Below are 14,108 nucleotides of genomic sequence, written 5' to 3'. Positions count from 1 at the left end.
TCCTACAGATCAAAGAAGAAGCACTCAGCAACAGTCTATACAACGGAGAGAGCGCGTGGTATTACTTCTCCGAAGACAAAGATGCGTGATGATGATGAACATGTACAGAGGAAGAGCAAGGTCGCGCACTGTACTTAGAGTATTTTTGATATTGTTAGGCATTTATAAATAAAAAAAAATACCGAGGTAAAAACTTTGCTGTCCGCGGCATCTGCCATTGAAGCCTGAAGCACAACGCTGATTTAGTGCGGCGTACATAAAGTTTAAAAACGCTCTGATCAGGCGTCATGAAAGAGTATCTCGCGAAGTTCTCACCACGCGCGGTCAAGTCATAAAAGGCGTCCTGATTGTAGGAGTCCTATTTTCATTTGGTCAATAATATGGAACATACTTGCGCGCTATTTACGCGTTTTCAGCGGACATCTCACATTCGTGCGCGGCGTTGATAGATTTTCGTGTCTTTAGCGACACCGTTTAGCACACGACGGCCCTCGTCGCTGTCAGTGGGCCGACCACCTTGAATGCGTGGACTGTGAAGGCGTATTCTCGCGAGGGCAACGAGTAAGGAAGCTATAAGCACTTGGAAAATCGTCCGGGGCTCACTTGCACGTAAGAACACGAACACCTCCGAAAAATACGCGCACCCGAACTTCCAGACTGCGGTGTGGCGCCAAGTTGCCAGCTGCCGGCCAGTAAACTAGTTTTCATGCTCTGCGACTCATTGCTCACCTGCATTAATTGATCCAAAATAGCTGTCAAGCGGTGCATACAAGCTACACGCAAAGTACAGGATGACGTACAAACCTGGCGGTTTAGTTTCTTCGGCACTCTCATCACGCTTTTGGCATCAGGTCTTAGGCGCGACTTCTTCGTTGACAACCCACACTCCACCATTTACGCCGGGATCAGGTTGGATAAGTCCGGAGAAAAGTGATGGGAGCAATTTTTTCGATTCCTATGTGGGCTACAATGGAAGCGTCCAGTGACAAGTACAAAGTTTACCCGTGGCCTTCGTTGCGTTGCATCGCTAAAAAAAAAGCATGAAGCACAGCAGCATCGCCACTTTTATTGGAGCAGAGTTCGTCCACCAGTACACCACCTTGACTAGTCTCATAATTACTTCGGCTGTACTATCAACGTCAAATCAAATGCGAACCGCGGAAAGCCTGGCCAAAGGTTGCACTTACGCATCAGCCTGTCAACAGGAAACCCAGGCGCGCCCATCCAGTTTGCGATACTTTTCCTCCAGTTTTCTATGACGTTCTTTTTCGCCTTTCGCCACTGGAGCGCCACAATCATTCTTTCAACGTATGAAAACTTGCACAGTGCGACCAGTTTTTTATTGTTCGTCTTGCAGCCAGGCGCTGATAATACGGCGATGACGGAAACAAAATTATACTGCTGCAGGCAAGCGAGCCCAGAACCTCGCTTCACTGAACTACGCAGGCCAGAGCCGCTGCCGCCAGCGAAACCGCGCTTCGGAAGTTTTTTCTTTCAAGCGATGTTTATTGATTCAGGACATAAAGGTTATAAAATGAGAGATCAGCAAGATGCTTAAATAAATGAAAAAAGGTGGGCTGATCAATTGAAATCAAGCAGTGAACGATGATAAGGACCCTGTGTCCAGGCAATATAGGAATCCGGATTTTCTGGTGAGAGACTCACCGCCGTCAGGTGGCGAATTCTCGTCGGCTTCAGCGTCGGGCAAACAAGTTTTCATACGCAGTATGAATGGATGTGGCGCTCCAGTGTCAAAACGCGACAAAGAACGTCAAAGAACACGAAGCAAAAGTATCGCAAACCGGATGGGCGCCTATGCTTCCTGTCGACAGGCTGAAGCATAAGCTGAGCCAGCTGCCGCCCTTTCCGCGGTTCGCTTTTTATCTGACGATGACAGTACAATCGATGAGAAGGCACACCAAACGCCGCAAAGCTGCAGAATTACAACCGCCAGCAAAGTCGCGAGCACGGACAGCACGAAGTACGCAAAATTTGCGGAGCACTGATCAAGAAGGTCGCGATTTGCCAGATCGTCGAGCGAGGTCCAGCGTTCTTAAGCATCACCGCGCTCTGCTAAGCCTCATAGGTATCTGCATTACGTCATGTTCCCCAGTAACTGCTCGTCGTGGAGATGTCGCTACCGATCGGTTTGCAATTGTGGAGTCTGTGCATCATGTGACAAAACAAAATTTGAATAGTTTTTTGGCCAAGGGAAATGTTACTGTTGCCCGGGGGGGGGGGGGGGGGGGGGGGTCATTTCTGTGTAGCCAGGAAGGCGGTCGCATTCCTTTCTGAACGCCGCAGTTTCGTGTCTGACGCCCTTTAAGTGTATGATGCGATAGGGTAATGAGTTAATTCCCATTTATGCCGAAGGTCATTCCGCACTTTACACTCACATATCAATGGGAATTCTAATACACCCCTGGCACATGGCACAGTGGTGCAGACGTTGAGATGCACTACAGCCTTGCGATGGCAGTGCGGGCGTTGTGGCGATGGGCGCAGTGTGGGCAGTTGTGGGCGTTGTATGGCCAGGTTGCTGTTCTCGAGCGACCAATCATTTAATAATTTAACTAACACCTGCCACAGAGGGCAGTTTGCTAGCTATCCGGCCGGCAGGATGTCATGACAGCGCGGCCGCGTGGCCTAAGTGCCTCACCTGCCTCCAAGGTTCTTCTTTGGGCGCCACCCGCCAGAGTCATACTCGTGATTTTTCACTCACAACGCCTACGCCGTTAACACCGACGCCGATTTTTGCGGGACCGGGTGCTTTAACGCAATGCCGTTAACTTAAGTGCTGACTGATCTGTGAAAATGAGTAGGCGTGGTAACTAACTGCGTTAAACCAAAGGTAAAGCGCTTGTTTACGAATTCTCTTGATGGATGGCATTTCGTTAACCTCGATGTGAAATCATAAAAAGCATGATAGCTGTGATAGCTAGTGCGCCACGAAAGAGGAGTACATAGGTGCGGTAGCTGATGGCGGATGGAAGCAGTCACCAAAAAAGGACGATTGAGAAAGCTACCACGCAAAGAAGACACAACACTACAAGCCCGGATGGAACGTCCAGGCGAGAAAAATGCAATTCAGATTTCGTAGCGATAGGTACACCACCACAGCACCAGCCATCGGTTCATTCTTTGCATACAATATCAAACCAGACAAGGAATGCAGAATTTCAGATTGGGGAGTGTTTGAATTAAGGCATTTTTAGGGTAGCAGAACAGCATTGAAAGGTGATGAAGATATTAGCCTGGGTAACCGATCTCGTTTATCACTAAGTACATTGGCTAATAAAAATTACAAATGAGCTGGGTCAGGATGATTCGTTTGGCGCTAAGCTGCGACTGGCTCCAATATTTTAGCTGAATAACCTTGTCAGGAGCATAAAAAATACATAAATCTTGCTATCCGCACAATTTTTCAGAGTATATTGGTATAGCTATCATTTTACGTGAAATTTTTTTACAGCGCATTTTTTTAGTTTTTACAACCCGTGAAGACTTCAGCAACAGTAAAAACATGAGACGACATGGCTGCGGTCCACCGCAATTCATATTTTGTTTAACATAACGGCTTGATGTGGCACAGTAAACGCGCTGCTTGGAACGCAAATTATGGGCGGATTTAATATAGGTTCATGAATTGACTCATTTATTCATCCAAGTAAATAACCTTTCACCCGATGTGAATTGCACAGCCACATAATCACCGTCGTCATATCTGATTATGCTCACTGCCGGAAAAAGGCCTCTACTATAAGTCTCCAACAAAAATTGTCTTCTGTCAGCTGTATACCTTATACCCGAAATGTTCCTATTCTTGGGCTGCCACAGTGTGTCAGTGGTTATGGTGCTCGGCTCCTAACCCGAAAGACACGGTTTCGATCCTAGCCGCGGCGGTCGAATTTGATGTAGATGAAATCCTAGAGGTCCGTGTACTGTGCGGTGTCAGTGCATGTTAAGGAACCCAGGCGGACGAAATCTTCGGAGTCCATCCCTACGCCGTCCCTCATAGTCTGAGTTGCTTTGGAGCGTTAAACCCCCATAAACCATCAACCGTTCCTAATCTCATCCGTCGACCTAACTTTCTGCCGCTAGTTCCGTACCGTTACGACACAGTGGTGTCGTGAACCCACCACTTTCGTGGAAGAGTGGTGCCAGCTACACGGCCCGTCATCGGCCTAGGAAGCAACGAGATCTAGACCACAATCATTCTCTGCAGCGCCACCTCCGCAACCACCAAACTGCGCGACCCATTCGCACTTTGCGTCACTGGCAGTGTCGCTATAAATAAGGATCCCCGAAATCAGCAGCCACATATGTGGACTCGGTAAAACTTTTCAATTCTTATGGGCACCTTCTATACTGCTGACGCGTAGTCTGTGGTCTCACTTTCCGATCACATATTTTTGTTGCAGTTTTTCTACGCCCATTGCGGGGCAATGGCCTCTCCCATGTCATTCCAATAAACGCTGTTCTTTGTCAGCTGAGGCCACCGTACCCCGCAAGCTTCTTAATCTCATCCGCCCACCTAAAGTTCTGGCGCACCATGCTACGTTTGCTTTCTCTTGGAATCTACTCCGTTACCCTTAAGGACCTGCGGTTACCTCACCTTCTCATTACATTCCCTGCCAAAGTCCATGTCTTCCTCTTGATTTCAACAAGAATGTCATTAACCAGCTTTTATTCCCTCGTCCACTCTACCCGCTTCTGGTCTCTTAACGTTACACCTATGAGTTTTATTTTCATAACTCGCAGCGTTGTCCTTAACAAAAGCTGAATCCTTTTCTTTGGCCTCCACGATCCTGCCGCATATATGAGTACTCGTAAGACACCGCTGCTGTATACTGTTCTCTTGAGGAATATTGGTAAACTGCCATTCATTCCACCCCAATCTTTCCACTCCATTCTTCCCAGCCCACTTTTAATCATCTAGCTGTTTCCTCTAATGATCCGGATCAGCTGTCACTACCTGCACTATGCGGACATATTCTGTTACCATTTTAAATACCTCGCAACCAATTGTGAACTGCTGTTCTCTCGAATGGCTGTTGCACATTACTTTGCTTTTCTGCTTGTTAATTTTTTGAACCCCATTCTGTTCTGCCTCTTTAACTCAATGGCATGTTTTTCAGTTCTTCTCCTGAGTGACTTAGCAAGGCAATGTGATCAGTGAAGAGCAGATTACTTAGGTTTTTTTTTTAACTCTTATCCCTAGCTGTTTCGAATCCAGGCCTCGGAGCACCTCCTGTAAACGAGTGGCGAATTTGCACTGGTGGGGCCCTGTCTGCCTGCCTGACACCCTTCTTTATTAATGTGAAATCACTCAATGGTTATGTCGCGTCAGCAAAAAGTGTCCGCAGATTTTGTCCACACGATTTTGTCGTTCTCTGGAGATAAGTGTGCAAGTTTGATTCTGTTAGGTAGTGCCTCAGCAGACCTTGAGATGGAAAAAGTTTGCCTGATGAATTTAAATTAGGTAATATTTAAACTAATGTAATGAAAATAATGCTCTGTATGAAGCAGGTTTTGTGTGATTGATGAGGTGAAAAATGATGTAAAGCTAGAAGGCTTACTTAGTATGAAAACACATTAAAACAAAGAAAAATTAAAATAGATAAAGATAAATAAAAATAAAACCACAAAACTTTAATGAAAAATAAAGAAAAATGGAGGGAGAGAGATGAAAGCGAAAATTTTTTTCATTTCTGCTTTTAAGAATATTTAAGAGCAATCCTGTAATGTTTGGAATCTTAATGCTGATTAACGAATCACTATGGCAGCTGTGCAGGAGTTGCAGATATCTTAATGAATTGTTGCATAACTCTTCTACACCCTCCTTCCGCAATGCCTACATAACTGCCGAAGTTACCTGTGAGTCAAAAGCTTTCTCATAACCAATGGACGGTATATACATGCACACACACATATATATGTATATATAAACTTCAACTGTGGCACCAGCAACGTTGTCTACCTTCTCGGAGGCGTTGTATGCCGTGCGCAGTACATTGGGCGAACTGAAACTCAATTCATATTGAGAATAATTGACTACAAAGCACACATACGATCACTGCCAGATCTGCCTCTTTCAAGACACGTAACCACAAAAGGCCACCCATTTGGAAGCTTCAAGGCCACCATTCTGCAATCTAGCTTCCAGACACATTACGAGCGGGAAGCCTGTGAATCATACCTAATATATAAGTTTAACAATTCGTCTGGTGGCATTAATGAGAACGCAGACAAACTGTCCTGCCTTTCAGGCTTAATTTCCCTGCGATGCTTTTGTTCTGTGTTTTTCTTCTTGGGCATCATTTTGCAACCAAACGGGTGTTCCTTAAATTTACTATGGTGACTTTTTTATGATACTTTCTTCTATGTTTCACTGTTTAACTTCCTGTCGAGGTACTGAAATTCTTCTTGTGGTTAAACGCTGTCTAACTCTGTAACGCTCGTGTCCCGTGTATTCATCCTACAATTATTATTGTTGTGTTTTTGATGGTCGCCGCATTTTAGGTAACACTTGCTTTTTAGCACACTTTTTATTCACACTAGTTTTGTATTTTGCATTCATTTGTGCCCTTTTATGATTCCGCTTGTCATCTGCATATATCCTATTATTAGTGTGTTGTTGTGAGCACTGTTCCCTGGAATTCATGCAATTCTGTTCTTCGGGCACTTTCTAACACTCTGGCGCTGTCCTTTCGTGAGCTTCTATGGTTTCCCGCATATATTCTGCTCAAAGATGCTACAGCAGGGACATATTTGTGTGTGTGTGTGTGTGTGTGTTTTGTGTGTTCGTGTCTCATGTTTTTTTTCTTTGCTTTTCTTTTTTTCTCTTGTTCTCGGCCATTGCTCTGCAGTTTTTTCTGTGCATTATTTCTTTTTTGCTTTCCTGTAAGCAAGCCTTTCCATGTGGTCCTCGTATAGAAAACTCATGCGGTTTTAGCGGCTCACGTGTCACCATGTGGGCAGTCGCAGCCTGTGCCGCCTCCTTGGGTCATCATTTGGAGTCGCAAGGGGCCCCACAAACGCGGTCAGAAGACGCCCACAATTGACGGACGCTTCCCTTCATTTGTTAAGCCTTCGCAACGTTTTTTTTCTTTTTTTATTGGTGATTTATTTTCTCTCTATTTTTTTTGTATGTAACCGTGTGCCAACCCAGCCCGGCCTCCCTCTTACACCTCGTGTGTGGGCAGTGAGTTCATCCGTACGCGACATGGTGCCTTTCTTCCCGATTATGTGGTAGGTGCCTGTGCTGCGTTCCGCTCCTCCCCCCTTTTTTTCTTTTCTTTTTAAGCCCACTGTGTCCCATGCTTTAAGAAGACGCGTCTATGCACTGTATGATCATTCTTGACAAAGACCAGTCCCTGGTCGAAACGTTGAATAAATTCGTTACATTTTTCAATGTGACTTCCCCAACAACTCTCTCTCTCTCTCTTTACACACACACACACACACACACACACACACACACACACACACACACACACACACACACACACACACACACACACACACACACACACACACACACACACACACACACACACACACACACACACACACACACACACACACACACACACACACACACACACACACACACACACACACACACACACACACACACACACACACACACACACACACACACACACACACACACACACACACACACACACACACACATATATATATATATATATTGTGGTTGGTTAAGTGAGAGAGTGAATATTGTCTATTACCGAGTATTCTTTACGAGAGCCTGCCTGATCATTTCGTTGATTGAATTCTAAGGCTTTTCCGACTCTGTCGGCGATAATCATAGTAAATACCTTGTATGCAACTGACTGAAAGCTGATTGGTCTGTAATTTGTCAAGATCTTGGCGTCTTCTTTTTTTGAATTAAGATAATGTTAGCTTTCTTTCAAGCTTCTGGTATGCTCAAGGTAATAAGGCATTGCGCATACCGGGCGGCTAGTTTTCTACCGCAATTACCCCTCCTTCTTTCAACAGACCTGCTGCTACCTGATCCTTACAAGCTACTTTTTTCTTTCCATTGCTCCTTATGCTTTCTTTACATTTATCTTTCGTTACTACACAGGATGTCCCATTGCAATGGTCTACTGCCTCTCTCATTAACGTTCTCATTGCATTGACTATTGTTTCGATTTGCACAGAAATCTTTGGCTACTTTACCTATCTTCTCCATATTACTAATAGCGTCCCCCGTTTAGACTCTTACGCATGTATGTGGCTTTTACCTTTGCCTAGTTTCCTCTTCATTGCTTCTCGGCTGCCCCCGCTCTTTGGAGCAAGCTCGATTCTCTCCATATTGAACTTCCTTATGTCAGCTAACTTGCACTTATTTATTAACTTTGGTAGCTCTGCTAGCTTTGTTGTGTCTCTATAATTTGACACTTTCATGCTTTAGCCTTTCTTAATCAGATCTTTCGTCTCCTGAGATAGCTTGCCGGTATGCTTTCGAAACTTCCTACCGCTTACTTCGACTGCACACTCGGATAAAGATTGTTGTCAGATTATCGTTCATTGTGTGAACATTAAGTTTGTCTTGCTTAGCTAACGCCGAATATCTGTTCTGCAGCGATATCCTGAATTCTTGCAAGTTCCATCTTACCGCTAACTCCTTGAATGGCTTCCGCTTCACCAGTTTCTTCCACTCCCTCTTCAAGTCTTACCTAGTTTCAGACATTGCCATTCTGTGGTCGCTACAACGCACATTCCCGACGTTTTTTTTTTCTTGTGGAATCCATCCTTCTGCTATACGGCGCCCTTGATGTGCCCATCACGAACAAAGAAAGAGGGTTCACGGCGGAGTTGACGGAAACCATTCTGCGCTACATTCAAACCGGCCACTCTACGACGACTGCTTTCTATACGCAGACCAATGGTTTAAGAGGCACTTGACAAAGACTAAAGCAAACATGGCTGCCATTTATGTGAACGTCGTGCAAAACACTAGAGACGTCATCCTACTCTACGTGGTCGTTGTCTATAACACCGCAGCGCAAGAGGCCACACAGACGACACCTTATAGGCTCGTGTATGGCAGGCAGACAACGACCATACACGACGTCATTTTGCACAGCGTTAATGGAGGATATACCAATGACGTCGCCGCCTACCTTCAACACGCAGACGCCGGGCGACTTGCACGATTACGGACCAGAGACCAACAGGGCCCCGACGCCCAATGTCACAACCCAAAGCGACGCCACGCAGCATAGAAGCCTCGTGAACGTGTATGGAAATAGACGCCAAATCTCTGCCGCGGACTTAGTGCACAGTTTCTGCTCAGCTATGTCGGCCCGTACGAGATGATTCGTCGACTTGGAGAGCATGACTACGAACAGGCCCCGGATGGAGCGTCAGCATCACAAGGTCACCGCAAAAAGCCTAGAGGTTGTACATATTTGAAGTTTGAAGGTTACTGAGGCTGTCATGTGCAGAAAAAACATTACTCAGGCAGGGGACATTCGAAAAAAAAACTTAAATAGTCAGCTTGACTGGCCCTCAGTCCCCTACTGTGTAAGAAGCAGGGACAACAAAAAATATGAGGCAGTGCAGCAGCACATACGTAATATATCCGTATCAAGAAAAAATTAACAGTCAGTAATATAACAGTAGTAAAGAACACTTATGGTTGGCGAAAGACATTCAATAGAAAAGAAAGGTACGAGTGTATTGCGAGGTAATACAATTGAAGAAAGGCAATAATTTTCGAGTTCTAAAAATTGTAAGTGATTGACTAAAAGACGTGGACGAATAGACAAGGGATCAATGTTCGCAATTTGTAATTTGTTTAGCAACGCTGCTCTTGTGTTACCATAAATTAGTCCTTGGTCGCGAAACAATCCGTCTTTCTTGTCGACGTGTTGAATATAAGGAATTTCTTTGGACTATGTGGGTGTGTTGGACCACCCAAATGGCGCCAATTCAGTGGGCGGACTCGGAGTTCGCACCGCTCATTGATTGTCTCGAAGGCGTCGACGCACGCATCTCGCGTGTTTTTCGTCGTGGGCTCCACACCTTGACTTTACCATCTGGTGTTCCCTACAAGCGCAACTTTGCCAGCAACAAAGAAGTGTTTCTGCTTGTCGTACCATCACAGTTGCGGCCAAAGATTTCAAGCGTCTGTCATGATGCACCCTCCGCCGGCCATCTCGGAGTAAGTCGTACACTCGCGCTGATTAAACAAAAGTATTATTGGCCCAGGTTACTCAAATTGGTGCGGGCCTACGTAAAAACATGCCATGAGTGCCAGCGTCAGAAGTCTCCTCCGTTGAAACCAGCCTGATTTCTTCACCCCGTCGCTCCCCCGAAGACTGCTTTTCACCAAGTGCGCATGGACCTCCTGGGTCCCTTTCCGAAGTCTTGGTCTGGAAAGCGTTGGATCGTCGTTGCCACCGACTACCTGACCCGGTACGCTGAGACCACGTCCCTTGTAAAAGACACTGCTGCTGAAGTGGCGCCGTTCTTTGTCCACACCATAGTCCTGCGTCCTGGAGCGCCCGCCGTTGTTGTTACTGACCGGGTAACTGCTTCCACTGCCCGCTTAATCCAGTCCGTGATCACTCTGAGGCACACCAGCCATCGACATGATACGGCTTATCACACAAAGACAAACGGATTGGTAGAGCGACTCAACCGCACACTAGCCGACATGCGTTCTATGTAGGTTGACGTAGAGCATCGAACTTGGGACACCATTCTGCCGCACGTAACGTTTGCGTACAACGCCGCCCTGTAGGAGACAACACGACTGACACCCTTACAACTTGTCTTCGGTCGACAAGTGACCACTCCGTTAGATGCTATGTTGCCCGTTGGCCCCTACTGCGACTCTGACGCAGACCTCGAAGCAGACAGCTTCGTTCAGCGTGCTGAAGAAGCGCAGCAGTTGGCACGCCTGCGAATTAACCGTCAACAGGAGACTGACGCCGCTAGGTACAGCTTTGGATGCCGCTTCGCCAGTTACGCGCCTGGCGACTTGGTGTGGGTTAGGACACCTGTTCGCCGCCGCGGCCCTTCTGAAATGCTGCTGCGCAAATACTTCGGCCCTTGCAAACTAGTGCGCCGCATCAGTGATGCGTAACGAATCCAGTTGCCCCCGCACAAGCGGCTTGCTCATCCCGCCGGTCGCACCGTACTGAAGTCGTCCACGTCGTTCGCATGAAGCCTTTCCACGACATACTACCTTGCTGAACAGCGGTTCACTGCAGCTGTGTTTTCGAGGACATTTCCCTCCTAGTCGCATCGTGGCGATGCTGCAGAAGAGGGGCAGTGATACGTGCCACTGTAGAACTAGAAGCGCCTGCATTCGTAGAATAAAAAATGGTTCTCTCTCGCTCGCGCTCGAACCACTTAGGGACCACCGCAGTTTTAAGGGTCTTCTCCGGAGGGTCTCCTTCGCATTGCTCATAACAATATATATATATATATATATATATATATATATATATATATATATATATATATATATATATATATATATATATATATATATATAGATCCGCTAGGTGGCGCCGCCCTGTTTAGCTGGCTGCCTATCGAGCTCCGCTTTCACCGCATTGCTCATAACAATATATATATATATATATATATATATATATATATATATATATATATATATATATATATATATATATATATATATTAAGGAAGCCAACATTTACCGAAACCAAGGTGCATAGGGGAATGTTTTCTATTTTTTTTAATTTCTAATGCCAATGAATTGTTTTTTTAAAGAAATATACTTATAAACCAGCAGAAAAAACAACCATTCCGCCGGTGGGATCCGAACCCACGACATCCGAATATCGCGTCCGGTGCTCTTACCAACAGAGCTACGGCGACAGCTGTCCAATCCGCTGCTTTCGTGGGTATTTATTTTTTGCCTGTAAGCGAACCTTGAGAGTGTTCACCAGCGCCACCCTCGTGCATAGCGGTGGACGTAGCACGTCCTGTAATACCGCAAGTGTGACGTAGAACGTCTTCTAACGGCGAGGGCGTAAACTGTGCGAGAGCCCTCTTATGCTACCTATGGCATCAAGACTGCCAGAACCGAGACCCCCGTTAAGCTATTAGCAGACTAGGCAAATGAAATGAGGGGCTCGTTTGACAAACATATTAAGGAAGCCAACATTTACCGAAACCAAGGTGCATAGGGGAATGTTTTCTATTTTTTTTTTAATTTCTAATGCCAATGAATTGTTTTTTTAAAGAAATATACTTATAAACCAGCAGAAAAAACAACCATTCCGCCGGTGGGATCCGAACCCACGACATCCGAATATCGCGTCCGGTGCTCTTACCAACAGAGCTACGGCGACAGCTGTCCAATCCGCTGCTTTCGTGGGTATTTATTTTTTGCCTGTAAGCGAACCTTGAGAGTGTTCACCAGCGCCACCCTCGTGCATAGCGGTGGACGTAGCACGTCCTGTAATACCGCAAGTGTGACGTAGAACGTCTTCTAACGGCGAGGGCGTAAACTGTGCGACAGCTCTCTTATGCTGCCTATGGCATCAAGACTGCCAGAACTGAGACCCCCGTTAAGCTATTAGCAGACAAGGCAAATGAAATGAGGGGCTCGTTTGACAAACATATTAAGGAAGCCAAAAGTCACCGAAACCAAGGTGCATAGAAGAATGTTTTCTATTTTTTTTTAATTTCTAATGCCAATCAATTGTTTTTTTTAAAGAAAATTACTTATAAACCAGCAGAAAAAACAACCATTCCGCCGGTGGGATCCGAACCCACGACATCCGAATATCGCGTCCGGTGCTCTTACCAACAGAGCTACGGCGACAGCTGTCCAATCCGCTGCTTTCGTGGGTATTTATGTTTTGCCTGTAAGCGAACCTTTGAGAGTGTTCACCAGCGCCACCCTCGTGCATAGCGGTGGACGTAGCACGTCCTGTAATACCGCAAGTGTGACGTAGAACGTCTTCTAACGGCGAGGGCGTAAACTGTGCGACAGCCCTCTTATGCTGCCTATGGCATCAAGACTGCCAGAACTGAGACCCCCGTTAAGCTATTAGCAGACAAGGCAAATGAAATGAGGGGCTCGTTTGACAAACATATTAAGGAAGCCAAAAGTCACCGAAACCAAGGTGCATAGAAGAATGTTTTCTATTTTTTTTTAATTTCTAATGCCAATCAATTGTTTTTTTTAAAGAATATTACTTATAAACCAGCAGAAAAAACAACCATTCCTCCGGTGGGATCCGAACCCACGACATCCGAATATCGCGTCCGGTGCTCTTACCAACAGAGCTACGGCGACAGCTGTCCAATCCGCTGCTTTCGTGGGTATTTATGTTTTGCGTGTAAGCGAACCTTGAGAGCGTTCACCAGCGCCACCCTCGATCATTGCGGTGGAGGTAGCACGTCCTGTAATGCCGCAAGTGTAACGTAGAACGTGTTCTAACGGCGAGGGCGTAAACTGTGCGACAGCCCTCTTATGCTGCCTATGGCATCAAGACTGCCAGAACTGAGACCCCCGTTAAGCTATTAGCAGACAAGGCAAATGAAATGAGGGGCTCGTTTGACAAACATATTAAGGAAGCCAAAAGTCACCGAAACCAAGGTGCATAGAAGAATGTTTTCTATTTTTTTTTTAATTTTTAATGCCAATCAATTGTTTTTTTTAAAGAAAATTACTTATAAACCAGCAGAAAAAACAACCATTCCGCCGGTGGGATCCGAACCCACGACATCCGAATATCGCGTCCGGTGCTCTTACCAACAGAGCTACGGCGACAGCTGTCCAATCTGCTGCTTTCGTGGGTATTTATGTTTTGCGTGTAAGCGAACCTTGAGAGCGTTCACCAGCGCCACCCTCGATCATTGCGGTGGACGTAGCACGTCCTGTAATGCCGCAAGTGTAACGTAGAACGTGTTCTAACGGCGAGGGCGTAAACTGTGCGACAGCCCTCTTATGCTGCCTATGGCATCAAGACTGCCAGAACTGAGACCCCCGTTAAGCTATTAGCAGACAAGGCAAATGAAATGAGGGGCTCGTTTGACAAACATATTAAGGAAGCCAAAAGTCACCGAAACCAAGGTGCATAGAAGAA

Source organism: Amblyomma americanum, chromosome 5 (genome assembly GCF_052857255.1).
Source record: "Amblyomma americanum isolate KBUSLIRL-KWMA chromosome 5, ASM5285725v1, whole genome shotgun sequence".
Taxonomy (NCBI): Eukaryota; Metazoa; Arthropoda; class Arachnida; order Ixodida; family Ixodidae; genus Amblyomma; species Amblyomma americanum.
Note: the sequence above shows the minus strand (reverse complement) of the source record.